We start from the raw sequence: 25,482 nt of genomic DNA, 5'->3' as shown, positions 1-25,482 counted from the left end.
TAGTGATAGTAAGGTCCACCTGAAAAAAGAAACTTAGTCTCAGCTTCACAAAACAGGGTTAGGCAGCTCAAGTGGGATTTGGGTGGAATTTAGGTTGCAAACAGATGTTGCATTTATCCTGGGATTGGCACGGGACAAAGTGCAATTGTATAGGTCTCCATATTTACTGTCCCTGGATAATTTTTTTTTTTTAAGTTTCCCAGATAAGAGGTAGTAATAGTTTTTATCCCAGAATACTGTCAACTACGCTGAGTTATCCCAGGATTGCATCATTGAATCAGTGGCAAGAAAGCAGCATGGCATTTAGCCGTTCACTAATCCCCGATTTGAAGGGCAACATGTGTACATGCCAATCCTGGGATATGTTTGTTCCAGGAAAAACATAGGCACAACTTATCCAGGGACAAATGCAATCTCTGTTCCTAGCCTTAGGAACCTACGTCAAAAATTGCAATCCTCCCAAGCCCTGTTTCGTGGCCATTAAATCCTGGAAGAACTAAGCTTTATAGGCAAATAGGTTTTTAACATTCAAGTTCTTTTGGGATCTATTTTTTGTTTTGCTTCTCTGCATTTCCAGAGGTGCCTTGATCTTGACATAATACAAGTAGGCGCATTTGAATTTGGATCAGAGTACAGTATGACTCAGTTTATTTCAGGGTTTCCGAATCAGGATCTTGGTACTGATCCAGTTCTGACTTGGGCAAGCTCACGTTAACTTCACTGGAGAGTTCTGCTGGAGAAAGGGCATCAGGTTCTGGCCCTACAATAATATTGCATATTTAAGTATCACGTTCAACCCCAGGGGATCCTGAAGCACTTTACAAATTGAAATACAAACCAATCTTTTTTTAATTAGCATAAGCTGGGTGGAGAAAAGGCAGAGATGAAACTACAGGGCAGGGGAGAGTATCTGAGGCAAAATGCTTTTCAAAAAAGATGTTTCCTGCATGACTGTGAAATTAGCCTAGCCACATCTTTGACCAAAAGGGTTGAGTTTGAACTCCAAATTGCTCCTAGATTTTAGGGTTGCATCAATGGTCAGAAGGGTCTGCTGTTATCTGTTCTTGGTAAAGTAACAGCTCCTTCTTCCCCGATAGGCACCTTGCTGTTGTGTCCTCCATATTGGGTGTCAGAAAAAGGGTTAATCTATGTGGGTTTAACTTCATAGTCTGTTCAGCAGTTACCACTGTGCAGAACGTGGCTGCCCATTTGCTTGCTGGTGGTAGTAATCATAGTGACCCTACTTGGTTGCTTCTTGGTGGCTTGAGGGAAAGTCACTACCACGGTGGCTGAGGTTCACAGAGACACTTTTATTCATGGTTCCTGAGTCAGGGCTTCAGGTCCTGAATACTGAATCCATATTGATGGAGGTCCTTCCGCTCTGGAAATCACTTCCCATCCTCCTTCATCAGAGCCCAACTTTATTGAAATTCAAGCATGAGAAAACAGCTGCTAGTAAACTTAAGACGCTATATATAAAACCACAGCGTGATGTGTGTGCTTATCTAAAGTTCAATTGGGATGGGGTGATTGTGTTATCTTTGAACATGTCTGAAATTAAAATGTCACGGTCCAGATTGTGGTCCTTACTCACAATAAGTAATTTCATCAGCCTCAAGTCATTCACAAGGTGACTTTCCAAGTCAGGTACCACTCGCAGGCAGCTCACACCAAGCTCCCTCTGATTTTCCCTCTGATTTCTGCTGAATTGAGGGCCTTGAGGATTAGTGTGCGGTTTACCAATAGGTAAAGCCTCCTTTTTGGCAAAGAGCAATGCAATGAAAGTCCAGAAAATACTTCTTTACTACATAAATAAAGCATCTGTGGAACTCATTGCCACAATCCAGCTTTGAGGTCAAAAGATTAGTAACATCTGAAAAAAAAAAAGATTAAGCATGCATATGCATAATATGAACAGCCTAATCTGCATAACAGTGTAAGGTGGTTTTGATCTATAAAACATTAAAGAACGGTGGACCTGCCTTCTTGAGGGGCCACCCCATAGCCCCTTGTAATGCTAGCTAGCTGCCATCAGCATAAGCCCTCGAACTGGAAGAAAACCACAGTGAGATCCCTGAAATTTGGAGCTCTTTCCCAAAACAGCCTGGCAGGAATACAGTGCTTATCAATTCTCCCTACTTTTTGCCTTATTTTTGTATTATGCAAGCTATTTTTCAAAATGACTCTGCACCAGAAGCTACAGACTGGGTGCGCCTACGTGTGTGCATTTTTACTGACTGTAACCAAAATTGCTGTGCAGTACAGGCACACATCTACACATGCACACCTGTACTGTGCAGTAAATATGGTGACTTATGCTGACTTGGGTGTAAATTTGATACCTGCATCATGCAGGTATCCAATTTATGCCCGATTAGTTACTGCGCAGTAACACATGTGTAAACACCATACTGCAGAGTAGCACTGTGTGTGTGGATTGACTTGGGACTAACATGAGTCCCAAGTCAATCCACACACAGCATTAATGCGCTTTAATTCTTGTGCATGTATACGCCAGCCTATTCCCGCTTACTGTGCAATAACTTTAAGCTGGCGTAAATGCACGTGTAGACATGCCCTCTGGGTCCTTTCATAAATTAAAGCAAATTAACTTTAAAATAAATGAATGATTTAAATAAAATATGAATATTTAAGTAAATATGTTATGTGTTGCTTCATCAAGGCACTGAAATAGCATCTATGGGATGAAATACAATGGAATGAAAATTCCCATCTCTGCCAGTGACTTGATTTGCAATCTTGTAATAAAGTCCATAGGCCAATGTTATAAGAGAAAAATATGTAGTAATTGTTGACACTTAAAAATGAATGAGTACATAGCTACTGGTCAATAAGAAGTGTTCGACCTTAACTGGAAATACACCTCAGTTTGCTCAGAAATAAAATAAGCCTTATGTTCAAAGAACTATTGGAAACTGCCAATTCATTAATGCTAATAAGCATTTGCAACTAACTCCTTTAATACAAAGTTGAGCCAAGTCTCCATATTAAAAGACCCCCTCACAAGTTTGGGAAAAAAATTTAGATCACCATTTGGATTCAGATCTAAACCTTGTAGGTTGACAACCTAGTCAATTATTAGACGTCAAAATATTTCTCGATTAAAATATTTGTAAAGTTTTAATAAGGGTTCTTGTGTCTTTATGATTCTCTCCTCCCCCCACCCATACTATCTCCAGCCCGCCTCCCTCTTTTTTTTTTTAACAGGTGCCAATCTAGCCTGTAAAAAGTAAGTGTCTTTTTGTTTTATCACCGTTAAACCATTATGGCCGAGATTCCAGCTGGATTTCAGTCTTTTCACTTTTTCCTTAAATTCCTGCTATCACTTTATTGCTCTGTTAAAGGCCTATATCTGATTTCTCCTAGAAAGACTCCATTAGCTCCCAAAGAAAAGCTGTCTTATCAGAAGAAGCAGGTAGTTAGGCTCACGAGTTGCCGCTGGATTCCACACCCAACAAACTCGCCCTTAAAAAGTTTCGACTTAAAATATGACAAAAGAAACCAAACGCAGAAGCTCTCTAGAGTGAAAATGTGCAAGAAGGGAAATGCTTTCAGAATTCGCTCTACTCTTTCTCTTTATTTCAGCTTGACGTTATTCCGTTCATCTGCATTATGTTAACGTGCTTTTGAATGCAATGGGATTTTCAGACTAGCCAGCTTACAGGAAGCAGGTGCCAAAGAGATTTGAGGGCCTGATCACTTTAGACTCATTTAAAAACCCCAGCCTTTGGCTGCTATACATTTTTTTGAAGTTTGATTTAACAAAATTTTGGAGCTGAATGAAAGTCTGAGGGGCAGGGGATACTGTTCTGGGATATTTTTCCCAGCTAGATCTAACACTGAAAAACCATTTTCTGTGCAATGCAAACACAGAGGATGTATTGGGATGCTGATTTTGCTCCATCCTATTTCTTCCCACAAATATTCGCAGTATGCTTGGTAGTATTTGCTTTTTTACCCACTTGAAGCAGTTCTGACCCAGGTTCTGAACAACAACACGAGCCTCTTAGATTTATTATATTGGCCTTCTCAAGTTTGGGAAGTTTAAACTTGGCTCACATTTTCAAGTCTTTCTCTACAAATATGAAAGTTAGAACGTCCCTCTGCCACCTCCCTCCCCCCTTTTTTTTAAAGAGAAGTTGATATTCTCATAGAATGACATGATGCAGTCATGGGGTTTCAAGAAAAATGCTGAATATTATAAGTCTTGTGGTAAAAGCATGACAGTTGGCAATACTGTTATCAGACAGTTAGACATCTATAAAATGCATCTACAAAATTACATCCAAAGAACTGACTCCACAGCTATTTGTGGTTGCAACAGTTCTAGTGCAGCATCTGAGGCCAAGTTGAGGCCAATCTAAAAGTCCAGGGTATTGAATGTTCCTGGTTGATGCTGAAATAAGCAGTTGTATCATCAGCTGTACAGAGATTAATTATTTTGTAAGCTTTGGAGCATCCTTGAATAGAAAATAATAAAACCAATATATTCACTTAAAGAGATGGCACTCCAATGCCCGCATGATCTTCAGTAACCTTCGAAGCACAAGTACAGAAATCCCTCAGTGGAAAGTGACTTGTGGGGTCAAGGCCATAAAACTATAGAGCTTTACAAAGATAAGATCAAATACCGGTGTCCTTTCCTAATCTTTACCAATGTGAAAATCTCCCCTGATTTCACTGGCAGTTTCTCTGAACAAGGGAATCAGGATCTGGCCTATTTAGGAGTTCAGACTTTGTGAATGCTAGGCAAGGGACACTTAATGAATTAACGTCCCAAACAAAACTGCGAAACAAAGCAAAACAGCTCCAGGTTACACTTCTTAAATAAGTCTGATATTTAATAGAAGAGTAAACGCCTTTTTCCTAGATGAAGGGTATTCTTTCCCCATTTTGTCCGATGCATAGAAACTCATCGGGATAGCTGCAATTCCACAGAATTTAAACAACTCCACCCCAAACCTCAAAAGAAAAGGTAGAATGATGGGTTTTTTTCATTCCATTTCAGGGATAAAAAAGGTGTTTTGAGGAGTAAAGAGATTTTGGTAAACCGGTGGTGATCATGGCCAACCTTCTGACTTTCTGGGCTGGATAAGTGGCACAGGGCCAGGCTACACGCCAGATCCCCTGGGCTGGATTCAGTGTGGGGTAGGCATGAGGGGTCAGTCCCTGGATGCAATCTGGTGTGCCAGCCCAGTCCCATGTGCCGGATTAAGTCATGGGCCCAACCCAGCATGCCAATGCAAGCTAGCCATGGGGCTGTGTCATCCAGTCCACAGAGCTCCCCACAGGGCCATAAACTTGGCAGTCGGAGAGAGGTGGCATTGTTAATTATCATGTCAATTAATGCTGCCGCTGCTCCCCAGCCACCAGACTTTTGGCCCCAGGAGGAGCCCAAGGGCTGGGTGACAGGAGCCCCACGTCCCAGATTCGGCCCATGAGCCAGAGGTTGAGCAGTGCGCCACTGCGCTAAACTACTTCTTCTTCTACTGAAATTAATATTTCAATGAATATCAGCCCAGGCCTTTAGAGTCCTACAAAAGGAAAAGAAAAGCAGATGCTTTGTATCTTTGTATTGCATTTTTCAAAATATCTCTTCATTAAAAATCCTTTGAAAAGCACCGTGTAACTTATTCTGAAAGAATGCATCCTGAAGGGTTTGCAGAGGTTTTCGACTTATCAGTCATGGTAAATCATATACCAAGAAGTTCTGAGCACCTACAATTTCAGTAGAAAACCCACTGGAATTAGTAGCGTAAATAGGAGCTGCTCTCCTGAGTCGGAGGACCAGGCACCCCATCCTTGCACAGGTTCAGTATCCAATAAAGTCAACGGGAGTTTTGTCCAGGGGCTGAGTAAGAACCCATTGTGAGCATCAGAGCAGTCAAGGGATCTGATTTGTGAATTAAAGCCAAAGTTTGCTGCAAATGATGAGCACGTGAAAATCAGGCCTTGCAGCTTCTATGGTGGTTGGAGGAATCGGATGCTAGCATGCACCGCTCAAAAACGAGCCAGATGCTGATCCTAATTATTATGATGTCAGTCTGGAGTATAACACCATTGATTACAAATCACCAAGACGACAAGCTGGGGGAAGGTGGCATGAAAACGTTTTTATCTGTCCTATTTCATCATTCATGTGGTAACCCAGGCTAAAAAATTGCCTCTAATTATTGCAATGTATTTGTGGTAAACATCTCAAACTTTCCCCACCCTTGTCCTATATGCTTTTTGTACTTTCTGAGGGTTGTTACACGTATTGTACCATATAAAACCATAGCTCTGTTGAAATATTGAATGAAAAACCCAGGGAGTTGAGGGTGTTTCTTTCCGTCTTGTGAATGCCCATACGTTTTTCCTTTTTTTGTTTTGTTTTTTTTCTTAACATTAAATAAGCTACATAAAATGACGATGCCGTAAAACACAGGAGGGAAAGATGAGTTAAGGAAATGCTCTTAAACATAAGCATATGAGATAATGAAATGAGCTACTGGGATAAGCATATTTATTGGGTTTGTTATGTATCAAATGTAACAAAAGTAAAGTGTCTGAACAACTCCATGTGTGGTTCTTTCACACTCTTTGATCACACAATTCCGCCTTTAATTCAGATGCAGTAGAGCTTAAGTGGCTTCATTGATGTGTTAAGTGTGGAATGATTTTTGTATAAAATAAAAAAAGACCCCATTATGTGTCCAGAAAAGCCTTGTGTGCACTTGTTTATTGAGACAGGAAGTCGGTTTCCCACACCGAACAACTGTAGGGAAGAAAAGTAAAGGAAACTTAATTTTCTACCTGGCAGAAATCGGCCTCCAGAGGAAGAAGTAGACAATGAGATCGGGCTTAAACTGAATAATAGAGGCTGATTGATTTTTAAGAAAATGTTTCACACCATTTATATGGGGGTTCATGTGCTGTTTTTGTCAGTAAGACGCGGGGTTTTGAAATACATCTTTGTAGTCTGCCTTATGTCTAAGTGCTTCCTCCACTACTATGCACTCCAAAAATGAAGGCATTCAGAAGATAGGTTGCCAGGTGAAAATATAGGGTTAAACATTATATAGAAAGGGATATTTAGCAATATATTGGCTAATGCGAGGCTAAACTCTGTGAGCTCATTTTAAGAGTTTTTGTATTCGAGGTGATCGGAGAGGAAATCAGTGCGAGGCCCTTGCAAACAAAAAACCTATGTTCTCAGCTGGTGGGATCAGGGCGTGACTCCTGCTTGTGATTTGGCCCTAGGCTTTCATGCAGCAACACGTGATCTTCTTTTATTCTTCTTCTCTTCACTTCCATATCATGTAAAGGTGCGAGAAAAAGATACAGCGGGTCAGAATGAGGATTTAGGATCAGAAAATAATGTTAATAAAAAATATACTGTTAACAATGAATATTCGCATATACACTGAGCTCCAGTATTGAGCAGGAAAAAATTATCTCCCCAAGGGATTCATAATAATTATTGGGAAATGTTTGTATTTTAGTTGTACCTGAAGGGACCCATCTAATATCGGGTTGCTTTGTTCTCAGCACTGCACACATACATGATAAACCTTGCACCAAAGGGTTTGCAGTCAAAATGGGGACTACAAAAGACAGAAGGGGAAACACCGGAGCCACTCTGTAAAGTGATTCGCCAAAGGTTATACGGCACATCAGTAGCGGAGCCGAGAACAAACATCACCATATGAAGGTTTAGTTGGTCTTTCATATAGGTAGATTGTACATTCCCTCCACCCCTCACCCCCACCCCTGGTAACCACGTCCAATCAGAAAGAAATCTGGTATTTTTTGTGAGAATCAACAAAACTAAATCCATCCGGCCATGAAAGGTCATGGAAGACTAAATTCTTGATTTCTTAATATGGTTGAGGGACACAACATCCTCCAAAGCATTTTTAGCCTGAATGGTAAACTCCTTGTGTTCTCGGTTTGTCTGCAAGCGTTAGGTCCTTCTGCTCTTCTGATCCTAGAAAAGATGAGTGGGACGCTGTAAAGGAATATGGCATATCTTAAGCAAGCATACCTGTCACTTGTTCTCAGCCCTTTTTTTTCCATCCCTCTGTTCCTCCTTCAGCATTTTTCAAACCCTATGAGACTCTTCTTCCTTTCAGCACTATCCCCACACGCCCTACACATTCCTTTGGTGTGCATTACACAATGGCCTTATCTCTTGCTCGCTCGCTCTCTCCCCCTAATTATGAAATGTGTGGTATGTGGCTACTGCATGTGAAGTGGAAGCCGTAACCAGGCAGGAGTCACGTGCCAGTTATTGTTTATTATTTCAGAGCCCATTTCATCTCCCCGGGAAAGTGATACCTGTTTCCAGCCCCAGTGGAAACCAGAATGGGTTTCTTTTTCTCTACCCATTGCCTTGTTTTTGTCAAGGGGGACCACCTTCTCTTCCTTGTGATCACCCACACCATGCTGAATAACCCTACAGGCCCGAGCTCCCGAGGCCTGGAACAGACTTACCCCCCAGAAGTGGTGCAAGCACCTACTCTGGACTCCTTTAAGAAACATTTGGACACCTATCTTGCTGGGATCCTTTGATCCCAGCTGACTTCCCGCCCCTGGGGCAGGGCCTGGACTCGATGATCTTCCCTTCCAGCCCTGATGTCTATGAACTCTATGAACCCTGCTCTTCTTTACCAGCCCTAATAAGAACAGTGCTATACAGGTAGGAATACAAAGGGCTAAATTCCCCTACTGACTGCAAAGACACCTTCGCAGAGATAACGTCAGCGACATCTGAGAGCAACAAGCACGTTGGAGAATCTGGTTCTTAAAGAGGCACGTGTTTCCCGAGCTGACGTTACCACATTCACGTACCGCTCCACAGAGGTGCACGGTCTACCTCCGACTCTGCTCATTTCAGTTTCTCTCTCAGTATCTGAAAAAGGTGGACGATCCGATGAATTTCCCTGAAATAAATGGGAATTGTGGCTGTCAGCAAGAGGCATTCTGTGGCTGGCAGGATCTGGTCCTTAAAGTGCGGCATTTGGCGTGGGGTTTCACTGTTCGTTATTGGCCTACCTTCGTTTCCAAGGAAGATGATTTCCATAGACTGTCCACCTGAATGATTTTGGAAATCCCGCTCATTACATGCTACTTCTGAGAGGGTTAATTCTAGAAACAGCCTGAAAGAAAAGAAATTGTAAACCTTCAGTCTTTTGCATTTTAGGCTCTAGTTCAAAAGATTATCAAAGCCAACCAGTATGCGTTCCCTGCATTTAGTGCCTACCCCTCTGCCCCCACTTTTGCCATTCTGTAGCTAAACAAGAACCGGGTTTTCTGATCTGAATCACAGTTCAGCTTGATACAGTGTGAAATGCCTGAGCTCTTAACCCTCTAAACCAGGTTTCCCAAGCTGTTTCTTATTGCGCGTACCCCCTTCCAGATTTACCAGCTGCCTTCATACCCCTCCCAGCATACGTTTTATATTTTAACCTCGTAAATGCCAATTATTATTATAATGAAAATTAAATCCACCATGACACAGTCTCCCAAATACCCCCCAGAGATGTCTTGTGTACCCCCAGGGGTACACATACCACACTTTGGGAACCCCTGCTATAAACTATGGGATTTTATCTAATGGAAATGCCAGTGGTCTTTAATTCAGGCATGGCAGAAGTTTGCCAGCCGCCAAACCAAGTACGACAAATAAAGGATATTGTTCCACATCTGCCCCTTTCTCAGAAATATCAGCATCCTGCAAGCACTACATGGCCTGTGCAAAGTGATGACCACAAGGTGAATATTAAACCTGTATTACCAGTGCATATGAAATACCATGCCATGAAATATCTGCTTCAGATGCCCTTGGTGCTACTTTCCCACATGTGAGCTAGGATAACATGGTTTAAGTTTGGGGTTTAAGTCACTTCTGAAAATTAAACTTGGGCTCCTAAATTACTGTAACTTCTGCCATTTGGTGCAGATGAGGCTTTCACCATCTACCATTGTACGAGCCATGCCTTAGACCGCACACCAGCACTAGTAGATAGTGCATTATGTTGCTAATTAAATTATCTCCATTATGTTGCTAATTAAAGGCGAGATTGTAGCCATGAGGAAGAGGGAGTCTTTCCCTTCCATTTTTGTCATGTTTCTCCCAGGAGCAAGTGAGGGGGCAATGGGCAAGGCTATGAGTATGGCATCCTGCGGGTGTATAGTGGTAGAGCCATAGCGTTACAAAGAGGATCCTTCCCTCCAGCAGAAAAACGGTGCTGGAGAGGAGCTGTTTCTCAGAGGGGTGTTTCTGAGACATAGTCCCTCCTGGAGGGGCATAATATATGCTCCACCTCTTGCTCATGGCACTGCCTGAAGGCAAAATCTCAGGCTCTGAAGCTTGTGCTCCCTTCCTTAAAAATAAGCCATAGTGGAATTTGCACTGAAGTTGATTAAAGCATCTTGGACTCCCATTGTGCGGCACATATATTGTCTGTCACGTGGAATGATACTGGCCATTGTAACATGAGCAAAGCCAAAGAAACTGGAAAATCAGGGGAAAGCCCTCTGTAGAAAATCCAAGTGGGGTTAAAAACCATTCCCGGTTTTTGCTATAAGTCTCAGAGAGCTATAGCCTGCTTGCTGGGGACAAAACAATGAAAAATACCATCACAAATAACAGGTATTATTTTCTTTTCACTTCTTTCCCTATTACAGTGAGTGATACCATGGGCCCAAATGCTTTTTCCTGGTATAAATGATAGGAAAATCAAACTCAACCTTAATTTGATGAAATACAGTGACAGAAGACAGGATGGGCTGAGATCAGTCAGTGCCTGAGCAACTGCAAGGAAACTGCGTGAGAGGAATGGATCCATCTGAAGATAATCTGGGGCACCCTAGCCTGTTCAAAAGTTTCTTCTGACACCACTTAGCACGATAAATTCGTCCCTCTGCAGTGACCAAGAAGCACAGTGGTTACGGTATTTAATGCTTTTATAGCCCCACAACACTGATACTTCAATAATTGTTCTTCATTTGACTTCCTGAATCCCAATGTAGAGAAGATCCCAATGTAGAGAAGATCCCAGTGCACTTGATTTCATCTTTGGCCCTCTCACTGTGCAAATCTGTGGTGAGAGTAAGTACACATTTGCTGTGGTGTAAAGATGAGGAAAAATGCCCCTGACATCCGTAAAAAATATACCTATGTAAAAATGGGGTAATGAAAAGCAAGAAAAAGCCTCAAATTTCCATTTAAACGTTCCAATTTAACATGGGAAAGGTGAGTTTCTTAGAGTGTTTTTTTTCCCCTTGCGTTTCAGAAAAATGCTATTGTGACCCTGGTCAAAACTTGTGCTTCACTTAGTAGGCCCAGAAAGTACCTGATCTCAGAGAAAACAAATGTTGAAGTCATCAGCTGCAAAGGATCCATTTAATTATGTCGTGGCATTTTTAAAACTGTCTGGTGATCTAATCGGTTCCTATTTTAATAGGAATTAGCCTACGATGTCTGTGAATGTGTGTCAGCCTGGAAATCCAGCACCCATATTCACGTCTCACCTCAAAAAGAAAAGGGAGCTGGGGGAGGGAGGAATAGGTTCAGTTGAACTTTGCCGTGTGTTTTCAATTAGTTTTAAGCCATGACTGTAAGTTAAAAAAATTCAAAGCAGCCTGATGGAATTAGAGCAAGTCAGATTTGGTTGAGGCTAAACGGTCTTTAATTTCATTTAAGACCAAATATGAATTTTAAAAAGCTCAGACAGTGTATCCCATTGGCAACTTGAACATCCCCAAAGTAACATGGGATGGAAATCAATGGATTTGGCCTTCAGGGCTCAGTCTGACAAGGCACCCTCTGTCTCCCCACTTCAGTGGGCACTGAAGATGGTCAGGACTTTGCATTATCAACCCCCAACTTTGAGGTCCATCATTCAGCGGTGTAAAACGTTTGACTTCTATTGACTTCAATGGGGTTCCTTCAGTTAACGACACCAGCTGAGGATGCGGCCCTGCGCGTGTGGAGAGCTAATATATCAATTTGCCTGATATTATGACAAAATCCATTTTACTTATCCTGTTAGGAAGCGTCAGACTGCTTTCCAACTGCACCCAACGATTACGAACTTTGGCTACTGCTATTAGCCCCTGCTCCAGTCTGCGCTATGCTAGTAAAATATGTTAGACTCAGTTGCAATGAAACACCTGTAAATCAAGGCAGACTTAATACCACGTCAGAGTTTTTCTGATAGACATATTGGTGTGGTCAAAGGATATTTAATCACACAGGAGAAAAAAATTGGATGGCCACCATTTTTTGGAAACATTTTATGATGAGCCCAGTTCGGGGTATGTTTTATGCATGGAGCTTTCCCTGAGCACGTGTGGGTCTGGCCTGTGCTCTGCTCATTTCACCTGCATTGCAGAAGCAAACCCATTAGAGAGAGAGGCATTTGTGGCGGTTACAGGGTTGCATCCTGAGTTTTTATGTTTTTCATACTATATGGTCAAATGCAGCCTACACATCTAGAAGCATCAGGGATGTATAAGGTTCGGTTGTTTCAGCCTGGAAGTTAATTTTCGTTGTTTCTCTCTGAGATCATTTACCCTCTGTGTTTCATTTCCTGTTTCAGGTTTGAGTTTGTATGAACCTAGCCCTCAAAGTGAAATGTCTCTGGTTTTGCTTGATTTGGAGTAAAAAAATTGTGCCAAATCATTGAGCTTTTTGGTAGTTTGAGGCTTTTTAAAAAAAATGTTTGCACATCTCTGTTTAATATGTACGGGGCGGGGGTTGGGGAAGGAGCAAGTCCCCCAGCTATTATAAGTCATCATTGCTCCACTGAGGTCACTGGAATAAGGTTTACATCAGTGGAGGATCTGTCCCACTTGGCCCACACTAATAGAGGACTAAGAGAATAAGGCAAATGAATTCCTGGTCTAACCAGGTTTTGAAGTAGGTTGTAAGATTGTGCCCAGTTTGGTTTGGGTTTGAAAATATTGAGATGTCAATTGTTTTGCCTTGGGTAAGCCAGGAAGTCTGTGGCTAGGCCATGAACCCCACCCTCCTTTTCTGCATTATGCGAGAGCAAATGGATCATAATGATTAGTTACCGATTTCTCTGCTCTCTGAACAGCTATGTCCCTGTGCCAGTCCCAATAGCTGCGATCCAGAATGAAGCCTTTCTCCTTTCTAAAGTTGGGCAAAACCCGCTCGCTTTCACAAATCTTTTTTTTTTTTTTTCCTGCAACAGCAATTCATTATTCTCCAGAAATAGCTGCAGCTGAACACCTGTTGTGCAGCCCAAGAGGCTATCAGCTGGCATTGCACAAGCAGAACTTATGTTTGCAGGACTGGACCAGAATCCTCCAGGTTTTTCACTAGAATTCTCCTTCTGTTTTACCAGACAAATAATCTGTTGCGACTCTTATTGCTTCTTATCTTTTACAGCTTGGACTTGTTCCCATGCACCATTTTGTTCTCAAAGATGCCTGAGCCGATTCCTCAGCGCTAGCCAAAACAAATGCGAATCTTGGCTGCCTGCGTGGTAGCAGCAGCTGGTTTGCTATGGCTCCCTCCACCTAGCACTGGGGCAGCTTTGACTTGAACAGATGAAGATTGCTTCCCCCCATGAGGAGACCAGGAAACACTGGGGAGCGGGCAAAACTGAAATGCTTTCACGTTATTTTGATGGGGCACGATATGCATTTGCTGCTAGTTGTTGTTTGTCGTATGTGTGCAGCTTGGATCCATCCCAGCCCTTATCTGCTGTATGACTTTGGGCAAGTCACATCACTTCTTTTTCTCCTTCTGCTACATCCAAATAAAATGAACATCACAGCTGGGGCTGTGTCTTGCTATGTGTATGTACAGCCTAATGCTACCGGTCCCTCATCTGTGTTGGGACCTGTAGGTATTGCTCCTGCAAATAAAAATGTACATTATCCTCTTTTTTTGTCCTTATGGCTTTCAGATGTTAATACATCAGGGTCCCTATGAGTCTTTTTAATTCTTAAAACTTAACATAATCATCTTTAGAAAAACAAAAGGGGGAGGTGGAGGGGAGATACAGGGGGAAATGAGCCGAACAACAGATCAGGTGCAGAAATTTCTGAGCTCTTGAAAAGTTCCCAGCTGGATTCAGTCTTGAATTGAACTTCCCAGCTTAAGTCTCTCTCTTGCAAGGTCTGAAGGCATTTCAACTCTAGGAAAAGATGGGAAACCGTCCTCTGTAGACAAAGCTCATATTGGCAAAAACTGTACTTTTGCTGCTGGTATAGTTTATGCTGGTTTTTTGAACTAAATAACTTACACTGGCTAAAATTGTCGGTTGATCTAACCACATCTATACCTTGGAGTTAGAAATGTCACCAAAAATCACACCTCTAACAGACACTAACACTGGCAAAACTTTCTGGTGGCATAAATATCTGGCACATCTACACACTGGCATTTGTCTGGTGATCTGGAAGTAATGTTCCCAATGTAAGGGCCTGATCCTATATCCACCCATGTGCAGAACTTCTTCTAACACCAGTAGGACTTCTGCGCACCAAAAATGTGCAGGGCTAGGCCTGACATTAGGGATCTTGACACTCTTTTGTGATCGAAGTGGTCAAGTGACATGCCCGAGGCCAGCTGGAAGGTGGTCAAACTGTCGTCAGACCCTGGAATCTAATGATTTATTCTGCCTGTTCTCAGACGCAGCCCACTCTTCCAGGCTACTCCGATCTTTCCACCAGACAAGAGACAAGTGTACTTGAGGCGAGATGACCTGGCTGTTGGGATGCGCTGGACTGTGAGACTTGCCTCATCTCTCACTCTCAGCCTCAGCTCCCCATCTGCAAAATTCCCTATTGTACAAGGTGTTGAAAGGATAAATGCGCTGTAGACTGTCAAGTGCTCAGATATATGGGGACCGGATAGATACCCCACATCGATGAATAAGCAATACAGGAAGGTCAGGGTGTTTGAAAACTTCTAGACACTCTGTCTCTCCTGAGTCAAAAGAACATTATGTCACCCTGAAATGCCATGTATTTTCTTTTAAAAGGACTTTATGGCAAGGCTATAATCAGATCTCTTAGTGCCTCAGACAGCTTCAGAACCTGATTCAATAAAAACATGGCTGGACTCCAGCTCTATGAAGAGAAGCAGGCTATCGATACTGGGCTTATCTCTGTCTGTAATACCTCCTTTCCGAACATATTTTAAGCAGTTGGGTCTGGGTTTCTCTTGTTTGTTTGTTATTGAGCAGAGAGGATATAAGGAGACCAAAAATATAGCAATCTGATCTTGTGTTTGGGTGGGGGAAGCTAATTGATTTGACAGTTAATCAAAAACTACTAAGGGAAAATCAATACAGAGTAAAACAATCTAGTCTTCTGTTCTATATCCTATTCCCAGGGGCATTGTTGATTGTATAGCATCATTGTCATCTATTTTAGATGGAAATGTTACCAACTAAAATGCCGCTGTTGATGTTTCAAAACGATTCTAATCTCATTTCAATAATAGTTTCTGTCTCTCTCAGTGACACACATGCCATAACATTCTTGGCTAAATTGACAGCATTAATAACACACTCCGTTTTTATGTTATTCGGACCGCTGTCGGCATTTCTGAGCGTTCGCACGACTGCCTGATGTGGAGGGCTTGCATCTTCTTCGAAAGCTTCAGATAATTGAGTGCCAACTGCTCCCACAGAGCAGAATGGGACCGGCGGACACTGACCCAGCCCGGTTGCAAATCAGACCACTTTTGTGAATGTGGATCTAAGTACTTATTGCCAGAATTTTTAAATGTGGAGGCCCAATGTGATGTGCCTAAGGTCACAGAAAACAAGTCTTTCACAGAGAAAGGGTCAAATTCTAAGTCAATCCTAATACGGTGCTTTTAACTTTTAGAAGGCATTTCCGCTCTCATTTGACTTACCCTAACATCTCAAGCCTCCTAAATTGATGCCACGGGGACGAAACTCTGTACTAGATTTCTGGCCGTTCTGTGTCGGCTCCGAGCCTGAACTACCCTGCAAATGGCATTTCCCAGGGAGGCTGGGAGTCAAAACTATGATTATGGACAAATCAGAATTGGACAGATGGACACTTGTGTGTGATGACTCGGTCTACACCTGAACTAGAGCATCCACAAGGTTTGGGTGATTTGTGTTCCTGGAAGTCTCCTTTGAATACAGCTCTGTTGTCAATGGATACCTCTTAGATTAGTTTTCTGGCAGCCCTAGGAATAACTTTGTTTGAGGCCTCAGTAACTTGTGCGGGCAAGCTCCTTATTTCAAAGCCCATTTGAGAGTGCCCAGCATACATTACTGTGACTACCGGGTATTTTCATGAAGCTCTGCCGAGGTGCTGAACTTCAGACATGTGATCAAATCCATCCTCTTCAGCAACCCACTTTAGCAGATACTTCCCATTTAGCACATACATGAACTCAACTCTGTTCCTCACATGACTTAAGCAAGCACGTGCTTAAGTTTCAGCGCATTTTTATATTCCATTGGAGTCGATGGAATTGAAGCCTGTGCTTAAATTAAGCACCCTAAATCTTGCCCCTGGAGTGCTCACGACACAGCTGAGGACACAGAAAACTGATTTTCCAGACGGGCCCTTCATTTAAAACAGCTTTCCTTTCTCACTCAGCAGCTGTGGATTTAAATAGGATGAACATTTATTGTATTTTTCTCCCCCTGATTTTATCTTTTGCTTCTTTTCTCCCTTTCTCTTTTTAAAAGAATCTTCCTTTATTAATTTTTCAAGGGAAAAAAACCAAAAACCATTGCAGAAAAACAAACAAACAAAACCAAGAGCAATAAGAGAGATATTTAAACTAATTTGGCAGTCATTATCCCTGACAGAGGAGGAAGAAATGCAGAAATACAAATCTCTTGCTTTAGGCTGGGATTTTCAAAGGAGCCTAGGGGAGGTAGGTACCCAAATCCCATTAAATCCCCCTTATACTTTTAGCTTCTCTTTCTTGCTTGTTTATTTATTTTGGACATGGGAAAGACATGGTGCACGTCACTGTTACATATTATGCTTCCTGTGGTAGTGCCTAAGGACAGACCAGGCATGGGGTCCTAATGCACTGAGGCACTGTGGGTGTGCCTACACGTGCAATTCATGCGAAGCAATAAACTCCAGAGCAGTTTGAACCAGAGTAAAGTACTCCCGGGCACAGCATCTACACATGCCTGGGACAGCAGCAATTTGAAGCGGGGTGAAGCAGTTCCTCCTGCTGCTCCTCCTGCTCTGGGTGGTGGCCAAGGCAGCAGAGGGGCCGGCTGGGGCACGAGGGGGCTGAACCTGCAGAGCCATGTGGCTAAGCAGCAGGCAGGAAGCCAGACTCCTGCTGCCTGCACTGACCAGGGAAAATTTGCGCCCACGGTGAGCATCTACACACGTGTTTAATTGCATTTAATTACTCCACTGTAAGACAGTACTGTCCCTGACAGTACTAGAGTTAATTAGTTTACTGTAGCCGAATACCACCACACATATAGGCAGTGAAGCTTTACTGAGCATTTAACTAGTCTGCTCCTCATACTGGGTGCATTTCCACAGGCACTTTACTAACCATAGGATTATGAATGGTTTCAGTCCCGATGAGCTTGCACAATGGACAAAGCAGATGAAGGATGAGGGAGAGAGACCATGAAACTGGAGGAAGCAGAGTGATGATTTGCAAGCATCAGTTCGACGCCACCACTTTTCTTTTGTTTTTAATACCTGGGGTGGGGTTGTATTGAAAGAGGTTTTGCTCAACAGAAGACAGAGGAAAATGAGAGGACCTGGAGAAAAGGGATGCAGAGGTGGCAGGGCTGCAGGAAAGAGCAAGGAGGGGCACCCGGAGGGATTCAATTTGGCTTTTGAAAAACCCACCTGCTTTCTAAATGATCTCTTTCAGAGCAATATCACATGTGAGCCATGTTAGAGCCCAACAGCATTCATGAGTATTGCTGATGTTAAGTTATTTCTTCTACCAAGCTCACTTCCCAGCCCTTTTGACCTTTCTGAAGATGCCTCAAAAATACACTCTCTCACAGCAGCACAACTGAGGAGGGTATATCAGGGTGGCAGCCACTGGCACTGCCTTGGGGGTTGCAGGAGGGAGGGAGCACAAAAATATCTGCTACCACATGAGCAACTAATCATGCCAGTGAGATTGGCACCACAGCACCCTGCACTGACCTATATGTTGCTGTTGCAGCTGCCCTGCTACACTTCTGCTTTCTAACCAGTGGTTACCAATTGGTCCTTATCTCTAGGTGTTCACCGTAAGATTTAATTTATTTGACTGCAGATTTTCAGGGCAGAGACTTTTGTGCAGCACCTAGCACAGCAGTTCCCAAGCTTTGCTGGCCTATAGCCAATGCTACTCTCTTATTCTTTCTGACATCTTCAATTTTAACTCGATTTTCCTGTTGCTATGCTATAACACTTTCCCAGTATTAGAGGGTTGGGGACCATTGGCCTAGCATGATGGGGGCATGGTCCAGAATAAAAATTAAAATGACAACAAGGAATAACCATAATCTATGAATTCCAGAATCAAGTTTTAGAGTGGAGCAAGATTATTTTACATAACTATAGAAAGAATTTTATTTGTATGACTGAAATATTTTGTTAGTGAGTATGACACAAAAATATATTCTGAAACTTTTTCTGGTGGGAAGAATATATTTTCCCAAATAGGTCAAGAGTTAGTCCCTACAGCATTTTGCTTAATCTGCCTTTGCCTTTTTTATTTCACTGAGTGAGGAAAAGCCACAATTAGATTTAACTAGTCTTTCCTAATGACAATTATTTGGAGTTCACTCTGCCTCTCTTCTCATTTCATTACCCAGGAACCGCATCTTCAGACCAAATTAGGGATAATAATGAAATGCCTTTCTCTCCTCACACTCAAGACCAAAAGTCCAAATTTCAGGATCCCAACAATACTCCGATTCTCCAGTCTTCTTACAATCCTGTCCCCTGACTGGCAACCATTGTGCCAATTTCTGATCTCATTACAATATCTCTTTTGAAGATAAGATACCAGAATTTAATGCCTGATGTAGCCTGTGAAATATGGTCGTATGCTATACTGCTCTGACCTTTTCATTATTCTGCATCTTGATTGAATAGCAATCCCAACCCTTTCCTACAGGTTGAGGAGACTGTAATCATTGGAAGAATGGAATTGCTTGATAATCAGCATACAGAATACCATAAAGGTCAGAATAATCTAGTATATAGAACAGATGGATATATTGATAGGCAAAATGCATAAAAAGTGTGAGCACCATGTGTGTATTTCCTGAGCTTCCGTGAAACTTTTATTCTTCCTCCCATCTTCCACCCTGCCCTCCCTCTCCGCCTAGAAAACCAAGTGCTTATTTAGGAAAGAGAATAAAGTGTTACAGAATAGTAGGGTTCTTATATTTGTCACGGTTCTTTATATACTTTATGCAAAATGCCTTCCCTTCTTGTCACTTTTTCACCTGGGCTGATGGGAATAAGACTCCTTTGGGCTCGAAGGGTGGGTTGGAACAATGTTTTGCAGTCGTGTTGTATCCTCATGTGCCCATGCATTGGGTGGGTTTGAGAGGCTTTCCTTTTTGGGAACCACCCATCTTTTTATGACTGCGGAGTGGCCCGTGGAGGGACCTCTGCTTGGCCATTCAGTCCACTCCCCATGCGGCAGTGTTCCCATTCCAGCCAGCATTCAGCACCCAGGTTCCTCCCACCCTCCCCGCGCTGTTTATATTTGAATGATGCTGCATCTGTACTTGGGTAACTGAGGGCTTTAGCCAATCACAGTCTGGATAGGCATTTTCCCACAAGGAAAAACTGGCAGCTACTGTTTATTTCTATTTACTTCCCCTCAACCACCAAGAGACTTAGTTATCTGCCACAGGGCACATCTACACATTCATTAATGCACGTTTCCTAATGCACATTAAATTTAGTACCTCTGGATGCCTGTACACAAGTGCAGAGGCTGCTCTGATGCACTGTAATTACAGTGTGTCGGAGCAGACTCAGTTAATTGAGTCGGCTGGAGCTTTAGTTCAAGCACCCCACCACCATTTTGAAGCACAGGAATGCTGATACACGAGACAACGTAGTGCTTTAGTTAGAGCAGCTCTTAGAGCCGCTCTAATTAAAGTGCCACCCTCCCCAAAGTGAACCTCCTGAGCACATGCAGAAGTGCCCTCTAATGTGACAGGTATCCAGGCTGTAGCTTTATTGATCTAGAGGAAAAGGCAATCAGGACTTGTAGTAGAGATGATCTCTTTTATTAGACCAACTAGATTTTTGCAAAAGAAAATTGCAGGCTTTCAGGCACAAGCACCCTTCATCAGGCATTGGAGAAAAGATTGGAAAAGTTCTCCTGGGTAGAAATGAAAGTTCATATTTCATAGGAGAGTTGGAGGTGTGGTAAAATCTCCTGTTTGGAACAGTTCATTTTATGTGCAGATTGGGCTCAGAGAAAAGTTGAAATAATCGGTTTACCTCTCAATTGTTTGTTGGTAAGCAGGACGTATTCATATTTCCATCTGGTTCTGGTGTTTCATATTTCACAAAGTAGATGCAATGCTCTTCTGGGCAGGCATTTTTTATCTGGTAAGGTATCCCCTCTAATGTGAGGTACTAAATAAATGCTAATTTGGCTGCCCTACTGCACAGTAGCAAAAGTACATGCTTTTTTAGCAACACTTAATGCACAGTAGCCTCTTTTTACTGTGCGTTAGCATACTAGCACAGTTTATTACACAATGCTTTACTGGGCAGTAAAATAGACTACTGCGCATTAAAGTGCACATATAGACGCACCCACAGTCATGTCTGCAACTCCACTTTGGAGGCCCATTTAAGAACTCAATGGCTTAAACGCAGGAGCAGGGACCTTGCAGGGAGTCCCCTATGCCTGTGATGCGGTTTTCACATGAGATAGGTGTGTTAGAGGTACGAAGCTAAGAGGCCGAATATCTGTCCCATGTTCCGGTTTGTGAATTAATTAGAGACACTTCAGACTGTAAATCCAAGACAGAGGTTAAGTTTTACTAGGGATTTATGGAGTCTAATTCAATCCCATAATGCTGAATGACTACTGCCTTAATTTAACCATGTATATAGGCATCCATGGTCTTATTTCTGCACATACAAATGCTAAATGACGCTGGGCAAACCTCTTTCATACTGATGCATTCTTCAGTGCAGCCTACATGCCCCTCTCTCTCCCAAGGATGTAGGCACAAGAAGCCGGTCAGCTTTACTGGCTTCTCAATTTCAACTCTTAAAATAATACTGCTTATATGGATATTTTTTCAACAAAAAGATATTCTGCCATTAAAGGAGGTTTGTGACGAAGGAAATCTTTTGTGAAGTGCTTTTGCTTATAACCAACATTTTTTTTTTTCATTTGAAATGAAATATTTTGTGAAAAATCTCAGAATTTTACAGTGCTTTGAAAGTTTGCATTTCCAAGTTCTTATAACAGTCTCATGTTCTCTCCGTGTGTTACTCTTCTCCTTTTTTCCCCCACATAAAAAATGTGACAAAGTTTAAATGTTTATTTCCAGTAGAAAGACGTTTAAAAACGTGACCATGAAATATGGCTCAATTTTTCTCACATTTTAATGCTTTCATTTTCTAGTGGGAAAAAAAAAAAAGATAAGAGGTGATTTAATTTTGCTTTCTCTATTGATAAAAAAATCAAATAGGGAACTGAAATTTTTTCATTTTGAATTTTTTGCATGATGAGACTGCCCATACTTTTGACCAAAAAATATCCCTTGATGTTTAACACCTCTTCTTCAGAGCGGTGCAAAGGGCTTAGCTTCAAGGAAACACTAAGTTACATTATTACCATAGTGAACAGTTAAGACACCTGAGCTCATCAGAGGATTTCAGATAAATGTGCTAACTCAAATTTACATGCCTAATGGCAATGGAGCAGAGTAACTGAAGAATGAGATCCAAATAAAATGGAAACACAAAATCTATGATATCACAAATCAGTATTTACATTAATCATTCAGGAAATCACCTCCCCTCCCTTTCTCAGCGGTCCCCTCACAAGATTCAGTGCAACCCAAAGGGTAGGAAATAATTACATCCAATTAAAGAACATGCAGCCTAGGCCGAGGTCAAGGTCATGCTCTAGGGATCTTTCATTAACCACTTTAAAGCAGGTTCAGAGTGGGTTAATAAAAACCCTGACCTCAGTAATACAGTATCAAGGGGGAAAGTGGGTGAGTGCAACACAGAGCGAGCGGGAGCATTTCACTCATCCTTGCATGTGGGAGTAGCCCCAGTGGGTTGAATTCAGACCTGGTGACAGTCCAGTGAACGGAAACGGCTGCATTTCAGTGAGCTCTGCCATACAGATCTGCAGAGTCCAAATACCCAGATAAGGCAGCTCAGGCAGGTGTACGCCGACTCATTACTGGGCTCCCCGGACAATGGGTACCTCTGTTCCCTTTCTGCTGCTGGAAGTCACCTCCGATTCCCTTAAATCAGAGGTCTAAAAGAGTTTCTTTTTATTACCTTAGAAATAGTGTCTCTGTCTCTCTTAGGCCTGCCAGCATAATTTGGCTTGTTCAGGCCTTCATCATTTCCCCATATTGATTGCTCCAGTTTGCTTTATGAGTTAGTCTTTCAGGATGTGCTGTGCACAGCTCATTTGTAAGACTGCTGCAAGGTCAGACTTAGACCTGGTCTGGACAGAAGACAAGGTTTATCCAGAAACGTGTACCTAAAAATCCTTTCCAAATTTGAGGAGTCTGTGCAAGGAGTGGCGTATAAATCCCTGGATCCAAGTGATCTCCTGTGTTACTCTTCCCTCCCCTCCCCAATTTCCTGTGAGTCCCGACTAAAATCTGGAGGGAAAGTGCATGAACCTCAGATATAAGTGGGAAGAGGAACTTGTGATTACCAAGCCGTTTTCATCAGTACAACTCAAAGCACTTCACAGAGGCAGATGTGTTTATCCCCATTTTACAGATGGAAAAACAGAGAAGGAAAGTAGCTTGCTTAAGGACGCTCAGAAGGCCAACGGCAGGGACTGCTTTACATTCAGCAATCACTGGCTAAAATGTAAAACTCAAGCCCAACTCTCACTCCAAGGCTGGAGCCCCATAGTCCCCACTTGTCCTTCCTCCAGCCACCAAATCGTGACCTCTTTTCTGTACAGTAGCACAATTCAACCGGGGAAAAGAAGGAAGGAGGTGGCTGCCCTTCCCTTCCAGTATAACCTGTAACCTGTGGGGCAGGCAATCTCCAGGGAGGTGGTACATGTCTGCTGGAGTTCCCTGAGGCCATAAAGGGGATGGAAACTGGGTCTCCACTTCCATGGTGCATTTTTTTAACCGCTGTCCTATTAAACAACAAAAGAGGTCCCAGATGAGACACCTCCATCACCTTTTTTTTTGGTTTTTTTTTTTGGATCTGCTTTTTTATTCATAGCATGCAGGGTCCTCCCAGGTCTCAGCCCTGCGTGTCTGGTTTGATCCTTTGTCTACCTCTGTGCCAGCTTGAACCTTGCGATGCTCAGGTACTGGTTTACTAATTATCCCCAACTGCAGGCTCAGGAGAGCAGGTGGAAGGGCCGTTGTTAATTGTGCCCTCGGGCTGCAGAGTTCTCGTCCTAATCAGCTACCCTTTGCAGCTATGTTTTTAAAGCAGGTTGTAGGCATTTCACTATCCGCGCGAGCTCGAAAAAATGAACTCTCCTTTGATTGGCACCTTAAGATATTTTGTTTCAGGTCTGGACAGTTTGTGACAGAATAACCAAATCCCTGGTATTTTCCACAGTAGCCATCAGTCAGGGGGGTTTAACCCGTTGTGCGCCCAAAAGGAATCCAGCCAGCTGGCTATCAATCACCCACGGACAGGATATTTCTCATTTATTGGGATGAAAGGCTCTTACACGTTTTATGAAGCTCCCCTCTTCCCTGCTTCTTACTTCTACTCTGCATGCTCAATAATTGCATCTAAATGGATGTCTCTGAAATTGGATATATTTTCAGGATCTAATGTTTCTAGCTGATTAATCACGGCTGGAACCATTTTGCAATCTTTTATTTGGCTAATTTGTATTAAGACTGGCTTGAAACTGGATATGTTTGGGTAGGGAGCCTGGGCCAGACCCAATAAAGGGTGGAGGTGCCTACAATACCACATTTGGCACTACAAAGCCTAAGTGATGGGCTTCTGGCCCCCGGCGTGTGGTGCCCAGGGCCCCTATACAGCATATGGGGAGAGTTTGGTGCCTCAGTTCTGGCTCAGTACTAACTTGAAGGGAAACCCTCTCTTGTTGCAGAGTCTGGGCCCGACCAGAGCTCATTGAAGCCACTGGGTGTCTTTTTTTGCTTAGATGAAGCCCTTGAGTTGACATGTCGCAGAGTCTGGGCCCAACCAGAGTTCACTGAAGCCACTGGGTATCTTGTTCTGCTTAGATGAAGCCCTCGAGTTGACATACAGATGCTCTCAGTATATGGCCGGCTTGCTTCAGCATGTCATATGCATTCCCCCAACCTCACCCAGGTTTGAGCAACCTCAGTCAGGTAACTCATTTTTCTTTAACATAGATGCTCTTTCACTTTTCCCTTCAATGATGAAACAGGAGGAGACACAGGAGGATTAAGGCTGCTTTTGACTCTCCTCTGTAGTCAAAACCACAGGTCAAACCAGCTACAGCATAACTGAGATCAGTCCCAAGACTTCTCGTATGTTGGCTGGGATTTTCCACCCCAGCTTCCAGAGAATTCAAGAGACCTTCAGGCTCCAGCCCGGCCACCTCCCTCTCTCCCCTGACCGGAAATACATCCTCTGCCTAGGCATAGGGAAAGCACTGCCCATAGCCTTCTAGCCTCTTAAGGCTTGAGGAACAGTGCTGCGGGTTGCTGGAGTTTCCCTTTTTCCTCTAAGGCTTTTCACAAATAGTCCTCGTATTCATTTGCTATCTTTCTATGTCTGATAGACTGGCTCGAGGGGGGAACACATGGTCCAGTGGATGCAGCACTGGAGGGGGAGTCAGGACCCCTGAGTTTTATCCCTGGTCTGTCACTACCCTGGTGCGTGACCTTGGGCACAAACCCTTTCCCCACCTACCTCTGTCGCGTTTACTTGGATGAGAAGCTGTTTTGGGCGGGGAGGGGGGAGCGTACAAGAAATTTAGCACGTTACACACAGGCAGATGAATCGATTCCCCCTTGCAAATCCCCGACTGCTACTACCGATGCCTATTTGGTTTTGAGTTTATTACAGTTGACACCCATTCACGAACTCATCCTAGGGTTATCCATTCACGTGATGAATTTGTACTGTGAAGTGAGTAATCCTGTTAGTGAATACACCCTCAACTACAGGGGGGGCCAATAATAGCTTCCTGTGCTGAGACAATATGGCTTCATCTCCCCACTCCCCTATGAGCCATCCCAGCTGCTTAAAATACTCCCTTGATAGCTTCCCCCTTGGTCTGAAAGAGGAGGATGATGATTGCTC

The 25,482-nt window shown here is 42.9% G+C and overlaps 1 long non-coding RNA gene across 1 annotated transcript in view; it reads right to left on the bottom strand.

The window, feature by feature from the left end:
* Positions 1 to 6,803: 6,803 nt before the first annotated feature.
* Positions 6,804 to 25,482, bottom strand: part of LOC106721994 — a 37,904-nt gene continuing 19,225 nt past the window's right edge. Inside the window, exons 2-4 of the long non-coding RNA XR_001357755.2 lie at positions 9,058 to 9,161; positions 8,854 to 8,945; positions 6,804 to 7,990 (exon numbers count right to left, since the gene is read on the bottom strand). This is a non-coding gene — a long non-coding RNA (uncharacterized LOC106721994). The remainder of the gene's footprint in view (positions 7,991 to 8,853; positions 8,946 to 9,057; positions 9,162 to 25,482) is intronic.

This window comes from Alligator sinensis, unplaced genomic scaffold, assembly GCF_000455745.1.
Source record: "Alligator sinensis unplaced genomic scaffold, ASM45574v1 scaffold278_1, whole genome shotgun sequence".
NCBI classification, from domain to species: domain Eukaryota; kingdom Metazoa; phylum Chordata; order Crocodylia; family Alligatoridae; genus Alligator; species Alligator sinensis.
Note: the sequence above shows the minus strand (reverse complement) of the source record. Positions and strands in the feature narration are given on the sequence as shown.